Raw genomic sequence first — 9,071 nt, 5'->3', positions numbered from 1 at the left:
CTAAAACAGTCCTGACTATTTGCTTTTGGTTAGTGGGAAGGTATCATAGGCCATTTGGTGTTTTGTTAGCTCTGCCCACCAGGAGGCATTTCTGGGAGCCTGTAGGAAGGAGGGAGAGGAACAGGACTAGGTTGCTCTGGCATTAGGGAACACTAAAAGAGATGAATTACTTCAGCTGCACTGAAAGGATCTTGGTTTACGCTAAGGGTGGTCATTTCTTTAAAAACAAACAAACAAAGCAGGTTGGTGGAGCCCAGTGGTAGAACACTTGATTAGCATACACTTGGTCCAATCCCCAGCACTGAAACCAAAACCAAAAACCTGACACCCCAGCAATGAGGGGGTCCTCTGAAACCCCCCAAAAAACTCCTTGAAAGGCACAGCTGAAGCCTGCTGCCCTGAACCTAGAGGAGTCTTTTCCTGGCACCCCAAGCTTTCTCATCCAAGTCCTCACCTCAGAGGTGGCAGAGTTGGCATTATATCTCACTCTAAAATCACCTTGTTTGCCCCCTGAATGCTAGCTCTACAAGGACAGGATGGCTATTCCGTCCCCCTGCATCTGGCTGGAGCCTGGTATACGCTAGAGGCTCCATAACGCATCTGCCCTCACACCAGCCTTGCCAATCTGACTATGTGGTACTCTCTAGCATCCCAGATGAAGAGGGCCTTGCATGGAGACCCACCCCAAGGCAGGTACGTAAGGACACTTACTCATGAGTGCCGGCTGCATATGGCAGACTCGGAAGGGACTCTCGAGGACCAGAGGTTCCATATAGTCTGTAGGCACACCGCATTTCTACACACCAGCTCTCCAATCCACGCACAGGTTTTGGTGTCCTCTGCCAGCCCCGCCTTTGTATCTGTACCTGCTCAGGCACAGTCTGCTTAAGAACATTTACCTGTCTGGAACAGTAGCAGGCCCTGCTGCCCAGAGCCCCATAGAGAGTGAAGGAACTAGAGACAGCTGGACATCATATTGGTGGTGGCCTCAGCTGGGCCCAGCTCTGGGCACACATGTGGCTCCACCCAGGTGGGGCCTTCGGACCTGCCCTTCTAGGTGATTTTTGTCGTGCCTGGGCTGACATCAGCTGGGTGTACTTGGGCAGCCTGGAGAGAAAAGCCTTGCTGCCTGGCTGGTGAGGACTTCTTCCTGACTGGCCCCACCCAGAGGGTGAGTCAGCCCAGGTTGAGCAATGATGAGTCAATCCAGCTGCCCCTCATTGCTGCTGGTAGAGTGAGGTGCTCCAGGAATAACTAGAGTACAAGTCTCCATAGACCCTCACTGCCACAAGGGCATGGGCATGACTTTCACCACTACATACGATAAAGCCAACTCTGTCTTGTGTGTCCACTTCAGGCCTGAGCTAAGCACCAAGCCATTTTGTCCTCACTGTGACTTTCTGGCTAGGAAGCAGTGACATTACCTTCATTATGCAGAGAAGAAGTCGAAGCTAGAGGAACGTGTCCCCATACATAGAGTCAGCTGTCAGGAGCTAGGAGTCACAATTAGCTTGGTCGCAGGACATCCTAGTTCTTAAGCACACCCAGCAGCTCACAGAGTCGTAAACGGATACTGAGCGGAAGGAGAGAGGCATCTGGGTCACGCTCCAGCTGGGTCCTACTCTTGCAGTGACCTTGGCTGAGTCACCTGGTCTCACTGGGCTTCATTTTCATCTCTGTAAATGGAGGCATGGTGGCACACATCCATTCTAGCCCCACAGGCTGTACTGGGACAGGAGTAAAGCCAAGTCCTGGGTGAAAGTGTCAGACTCTGCACCGTTGGTGTGTTTGCCCTACAGGTCTATTCTGCATGGTATATGTCATCTCTTCCCCTCCATTAGAAGCTCCTGTCATGTAAGAGACCGTGACAGAAATGACCTGCTCCTCCACAGTTCTCATAGTTCCAACTCTTTTTTCAAAAGAGTCTTTATCAGGCCTGTTGTGGTGTCGTATGCCTTCGGCCCAGCACTCAGAAGGCTGAGGCAGGTGGATCTCTGTGAGTTCGAGGCTAGCCAGAGCTACATAGTCTGTAAGTTTGAGGCTGGTCCTGGTCTCAAAAGAATTTTTTTTCCTCCTAAGGTGTGGCTCTGTGGTAGAAACCAGCCTGTGAGAGGCCCTGCCAAGGAAGAAAAGCAAGAAAAGTCAGTACAACCACAGAGAGGAAGCTCAGGCCAGACACCAAAGGGCACTATTAATACACGGACGAGAGCTTCAAGAGAGAGGAGTGTCTGAGACTCCATGCCAGCCACCATGACCACTTTGGAGAGTTGGGATAATGGATGTGTTCTGTCTCCATCGCGTGGTCAGTGTTTTCGTGAGCACTACACTTCAAGCGTTGGCTTGTGTGAGACTAAACACCATTTTTAAATGAGGAGGTCTAGAGAAAACACAGGCATGAGTGGGAAAGGCGGGTGTGAGTGGGAATGGTGGGTGTGAGTGGGAAACGCAGGTGTGAGTTCGTATGGCGGTGTGAGTGGGAAAGGTGGGTGTGATGGGTATGACAGGTGTGAGTGGGAAAGGCAGGTGTGAGTGGGAATGGTGGGTGTGAGTAGGAATGGTGAGTGTGAGTGGGAATGGTGGGTGTGAATAGGAATGGCGGGTGTGAGTGGGAATGGTGGGTGTGAGTGGGAAAGGCAGGTGTGAGTGGGTATGGTGGGTGTGAGTAGGAATGGTGAGTGTGAGTGGGTATGGCGGGTGTGAGTGGGTATGGCTGGTGTGAGTGGGAAAGGCGGGTGTGAGTGGGTATGGTGGGTGTGAGTGGGTATGGCAGTTCCATAAGAACAGCAAGGCGACCGTGGAGAGGAAGGGCAGGACATCCAGCTCTTAGCACCAAGCCCAGATCACGGGACCTTCAGTAATTGACAGCTGCTATCACCAATGAAAGAGTGACACTGGGAACCACAAATGTTTGCTAAGCACTCTGTGTGCCCGACACCCCGCTGGGCTCTAGAGAGAAACCGGCCCTGGGTCCTGTGTGCCAGACACTCTGCTGGGCTCTAGAGAGAAAACGGCCCTGGGTCCTTTGCCTGCAGGGTTGACCTTCTAGCTCCTTCTCTCCACCAACAAATGTTCACCAGGACCAACCCTAAACTGCACATCTGGTAGCCACCTTGCCTGGGCCCGGGCTGCTTCTCCTCAGGCTGTCTGTCCTCTTGTGATGATTTGGATGTCCTGCCACACCCAGACCCCCTCCCCGATGCCCAGAAAGTTAATCTTCCCTTCTACCACTCTCTCACTGGACTGGTGCCTCCTAAGATTGTCCCACTCCAACAACGTGCTCAGCACCAGCATCTTTGTCTCAACATTTGCTTCAAGGAGCCCTCATCTGAGACAGCTGGCACTGGGCAAGCATGGTCTAGCGACAGTGGTGGGTAGAGCAATGAGGGGTACAGACTCGTATAGGGTGGGAAGCCTGCTATGCTCAGGAGGTGCAGGAGCACCAAAGGGTGCCTTGGACTTCATTGTACCCCAGATCCCCAAGACACTCCTGGCTGCTTTCCTCAGTCGTGAGTGGACAGTCACCTTGGAGAGAGGAGACCCACTCGCCTAAGATTCCTTGGTAGACCTGTGCATCTGATGTTGCTACTGCTGCGTGCAGTGGGTTCCCTTTTCACTTCTAGCCCTACGGAGGCTAAGTGCCTCTGGGCAGCAAACTGAAGCTCTGAGCTGAGCGGCCCTTCCAGGAGCTACTGTAGCTAGTTACTGACATTCCCCCGCAGGACATATAGGCTTTTATGAAATGTGGCCCTGGCAACTGTAAGACACAGAGCTGGGCTGGGTGGTGGTGGCTCATGCCTTTAATCCCAGCACGTGGGAGGCAGGCAGAGGAAGGCAGATCTCTGTGAGTTCAAGGCCAGCCTTGTCTACAGAGTGAGTTCCAGGACAGGCTCCAAAGCTACACAGAGAAGAGAAACCCTGTCTCTAAACATACACACACACACACAGACACAGACACAGCTGGGTCAAATCAGGCATCAGGTGACAGAGGTCCATCAGAGGGAGTGAAGATACTTTAGGCCTGGGTTCAACGGCCAAGAATGCTCGCAAGACCCTGCTTCTGGCTATGAATATAACACATTTTACTTATTTATTACTTGCTACACACACACACATGCACACACACATGTACACATATATATACACACACATAAATACGTTGAGATAGGGTCTCACTATGCAGCTCTGGCTAATATGGAGCTCACTATGTAGACTAGACCAGGCTAGCCTCCAACTCAAGGGTTTCACCTGCCTCTGCCTCCTCCTGAGTGTTAAGGTTAAAGTTGTGTGTCATCACACCTGGCAGATTTCATATTTTAATGTTAGCAAATATATTTCCAAATGTATGTTGAAGGACTCCAGGCACGGATGCATCCACCTGCAATCCCAGGACTCAGGATGCTGAGGTTAGAGAGATGTGCTGAGTAAGTTTCAGATCAGCAAGAAAATAAGACCCCGCCTGAAAAAAAATTTCAAAATAAAAAAAAAATGATACTAGACATTGGAGGAGACAGAATGCATATCAAGACATTGAAGGGAGATAATGAGTTGCTGACATGCAAAAGGAAGAGATGGGCCTAGTACTAAAGAGAGGGGAAAAAAAGATTCCAGAGTCTTTCCCCCTGACTTCCTGTTCTCCTGAAAAAGCCATATAAACAGGGACAGCTCCCAAGCCTTGGTCTTTGAGGCTGCATTCTGTCTGATGCCTTCTTGTCTATATTCCCAGTAGGTCAATGCTTAGCTAAGGTACGGGATGTTTCCTGAGAGCAGAAGGGTCTGCACCTCCCCGCCCCCTTAGCCTAACCGCTGTCCCCAGCCATTGCAGCCAACCACAGGATCCTCTCAGACTGACTTTGGTGACATGCCACATAGACTGAAGAGGAACTCCCTCCCTCCCGTGCTAACCACTGGGATGGGTGTTTGAGTCACCTCTCACTTGAAAGATAGATAGCTTGGTGCCTACCCCAAAACTCAGAGGTTAAACATGTTTGGGGGCCATGGTGTGGGCTAAGCTGTCCCCTCCATTTATCCACTATGGACCTGTGCTTTATGTTCAGAACTATGTTCAGTCCTCCAAACAGCTACAGAAAGGGGACCGTGAGTCATACCTACCAAAGGGTGGAGCTCGGAGAGGTAAAACACAGGCAGGCCAAAGGTCCCAGGACCTGAACTTGGACATGTTCTGCAATTGCTGCTGACACCCTCCTGTAAACTTGACAGAAGACTCTTGGACGTGGGGCTTGCTGTGACCCAGAGCCACCACATTTCTCTTGCCTGTGAGGCTGTGTGGAAGGCACCTTCCAACTGACAGTTCACGGGGCCCCAGTAATATATGAGCTTGTTTGGCAGGTCGGTAGGCCATCAGCATAGAGGCAGATGTCTGTTTTCTGTAGGCCATCAGCATGGAGGCAGATATCTGTTTTCTGTAGGCCATCAGCATGGAGGTAGATACCTGGTTTTGGTAGGCCATCAGCATAGAGGAAGATACCTGTTTTCTCCCAGCCCCTGTGGACTTCCCCCTGCTGATATCTATGACAATGACTTAGCTATCAAGGACTGTGCCTTGCTGATACCATTTAGAGCACTGTACCCATAATGCAATGTTAGTCTAGAGAAGAAGCCATTTCAGACTTCTCTATGGGCTGGAAAAGTGGAGAGCAGGCTCTCTCACACCATTTACTGCCTGGGCCATGCCAGCCTTGGCCCATCCTCCCCAAGGCCCTGCCTGGCACTGCACCAGCCAGTCCTGTCTGTGCCTTGGGTGTATATGGAGGTATGCCCTTCTCTGTAACAATGTTCAGAAGCATCCAAGATTGAGGTGTGTGGCAGACCCAGACTCCCTGCCTACAAAACTGGTATTTTTTCCTACAGTCTTTGCAGAATGAGACTATCTAGCTTCCCTGCTATAGCTTGGGTGCTTGTGGCATTGTTGAAATGCCAGGAAGGGCTGGTACCCCTGCTGCTAGTGGCCCAACAGCCACTGCCCGCCTCCTGGCAGCCCTGAGCTATGTGCTGAGCAGGTGGCCCTTCCCACTTAATCTGAGTCCCAAGAATGCTGTCATCTGTTCGCCCAGGGCCTTATCAGTGTGGCCTTTCTTACGGTGGCTGGGACAAAGGGTGTGGGCGTCCTCAAGACTCTGGGGGATTCTGGGAATGCATCTTTGCCGCCCCAAATTCCAGCTGTCCCAGCTGTATGGAATTCCCATTCATCTCCCTGCTGAAGTGATTTGAGACCTATAGTGGGGCTAGGACACAGCTCAGTTCCTAACTATCCTGTTAGTGTGTGTGGAGAGTCATTTAGGGTCTTCTTACCATTTCTGCTTCCCAGATTCCCTTACCCATGAGAAGGAAGTTCTAGATCTTCACTCAGACACCTAAGAACTGGGCATATAGCATCAAGAGATGGAGTGGCCTGGTAAGCAGGACTATGTTCTTCATGTCTCAATCTTTCCTAACAGAGGTGCCCTGTGGCACCAGACCCGTTTTTCCAAAGATGCAAAAATAAATTTAAATTTCTATGGGAAAACTACTGATTTTCAAATGTTGGCAATGAATTCAAATTTTAAAAACTCAAATTGTCAGCCAGATGAAGCACATCTGTGGGCCAGATGCGGGCTGGGAATCACCAGGTTATGACCACTGGCTCTCAGCCTGTCTCTACAAAAGGGTACAGCCCACACTTGAACCTAGGAAGCCCCAGCCCCTCTTCTTGAGGTGCTGCAGCCACAGGCTGGAGGTGACAGAACACTGGGTAAGAAGCTGCAGGTCAGGCTCTGACCTCTGCTTGCTGGGGCTTGTTAGGAAGAACTCTGAGGACTGTCTAGTTTCAGTGTAGGAACACCCACAGTGCTTAAACAAGCCAGCTGGGTGGCTGGTGGGGAGCAGGAGGAAGGAGCTGAGATCAGAGGGAGGCGTCAGCCCCAAGGTCATACCACACAGCCTGGGAGACAGGGGGCACAGTGGCCGCAGAGGAGACTCAGCTCGGTTGTTTGTTCTGCCCACCCCCCTCTTCAGTTCTACGAAGTCTTGCCATTGGCTGATGTCTAGAGTCGGAGAGACCTGGAGGTAGGCGCTGACTAAACACTGCAGTCCTTTAGTGCTTGTGGGACTGGCTATAGGGCCCCACGCAGACATTAAAACTCACAGATGCTCAAAGATTCCATGCACATGCTCTCGTGGACTTGAAAGTTCACCTAGGCTGTGCATGACACCCGGTATAATGTAAATCACTGTATCATTTAGGAAGTAATGGCATAAAAAGTCTCTTGTATTTAATACAGACATCATTTTGGGGGAATGTTTTCTCTTTTTCTCATTTTCCTACTCCATTTCCTTCCTTCTTAAGGATATAATGTATCATGTGTCCCAAGCTAGCCTGGAACTCACTATGTGGCAGAGAGTGAATGAATGGCCCCTGAGCTCCTCATCTTGTGTCCACCTCTTGGATGCTAGGTTAGAGGTATGCATCATTATACCAGCTTTTATGCAGTACTAGTGATGAAACCCAGGACTTCATGCTGGGGCAAGTGCTCTACTAGCTAAGTGACATCCTCAGCCCCATCTAACCCTGTAGCCCAAGACAGCCTTGAATTCAATCTGCAGCCCGGACTGACTTTGAATTCATGGCGATCCTTCAGCTATTCCTCAGGGCTGCCTCCCCTGACCATTTGCCCCTCTGTTCTTGGCTCAGTTGCTGCATTCCCCATCCCTTCTTCATGTTCTAGCCCCTTGTGGCCTCATATCCCTCACAATTCACTTGCTTCTAATTGCCCTTCCTCCGTAAAGCCAAAGGCTCTGCTATGGAGAGTAGACTGTGTCCTGTGTTTTCAGCCCTAGCCTGATAGGCTACATACCAACCTGTTCCAGATTTATAAATGAATTCTAGAATCCAGCTTGGCATCTCACAAAGGCCAAGCAAGGACTTCCTCCCTCCCTGGGTGTGGCCTAGGACAGACCTGGAAGGAACTCTGGATATCGAGGCATCTGGATTGGGAAAGTCACTGTGGCCCTTGCCTGATACTACCTGCCTCTGAGTGAGGATTGTGGTCCCCCAGGCTCGGCACTGGCTGGACAGGTTTCCCAGCTGGCTTGGCAGGATTGCTGGGGCAGTACTCAGCCTCTGTGGCAGAGAAGTCTGTCAGGACACTTGTGGGCTACCTACCATGTAAAGCCTAGTGGATCCAAATAGGGGCCCCTTGGCTTTCTCTATGAGGACTAGAACCCAGTTCCTCTGGTCATTTATGCAACCATTCCTGCCACATCTGTGCACAGAGTGCTTGTTTGGGGTCCCAGCCTTCTGCAAGCTGCTGTTGGACTGTCTGGTAGCCAGGAAGGGGCTGAAGAGTGGAGTGGGATGCACCTGATTTTTTTGGTGGAACTTGTCCAGACAGCAGTTTTCCCAGCCCAAGCCTAGGGAGGTTGGGAAACTAGGGTCTAGAGGGTGACAGGAGTGACCGGGAGGGTGACAGGAAGACAAGGAGACAACAGTGCAGGAGCAAGCTAGTGACTACAGGACCTTCTGGGGACCTTCCTTCTCATTTTTCCTGGTAGCATTCTCCCTGAGCCCCTCCTGTACAGTCGTGTGTGTGTGTGTGTGTGTGTGTGTGTGTGTGTGTGTGTGTGTGTTTTCACAAAGAGGAAATCTTGCTGAAAGAATGTGTGGGCACTTGCCAGTTCTCAGCCCGTTTGTATCGTTAACATGGTGTATTAGTTACTTTTCCATTTCTTTGATAACACAGCATGACCAAAAGCAACTTCCTAGAAGGGAGAGCTCATTTGTGCTTATGGTTCCAGAAAGATAAAGGTCTATTATAGTGGAAACATGGCAGCAAGTGACAGGCATAGTGGCCGGAGCGAAAAGCTAAGAGCTCACATCTCATCCACGAGTATGAAGCAGAGATTGTGAACTGGAAATTGCGCAAGGCTTTTCATCTCAAAGGCCACCTCCAGTGACACACTTCCTTCAGCAAGGGTGCACCACAGAAACCTTCCCGGACAGCGCCACCAACTGGAGACAAAATTAATACACATGCCTTTTGATCTAAAAAAGCATTTATCCCACAAGGACACTTTGC

This window comes from Onychomys torridus, chromosome 8, assembly GCF_903995425.1.
Source record: "Onychomys torridus chromosome 8, mOncTor1.1, whole genome shotgun sequence".
Taxonomy (NCBI): domain Eukaryota; kingdom Metazoa; phylum Chordata; class Mammalia; order Rodentia; family Cricetidae; genus Onychomys; species Onychomys torridus.
The sequence above is the reverse complement of the archived record's forward strand: the minus strand, read 5'-3'. Positions refer to the sequence as shown.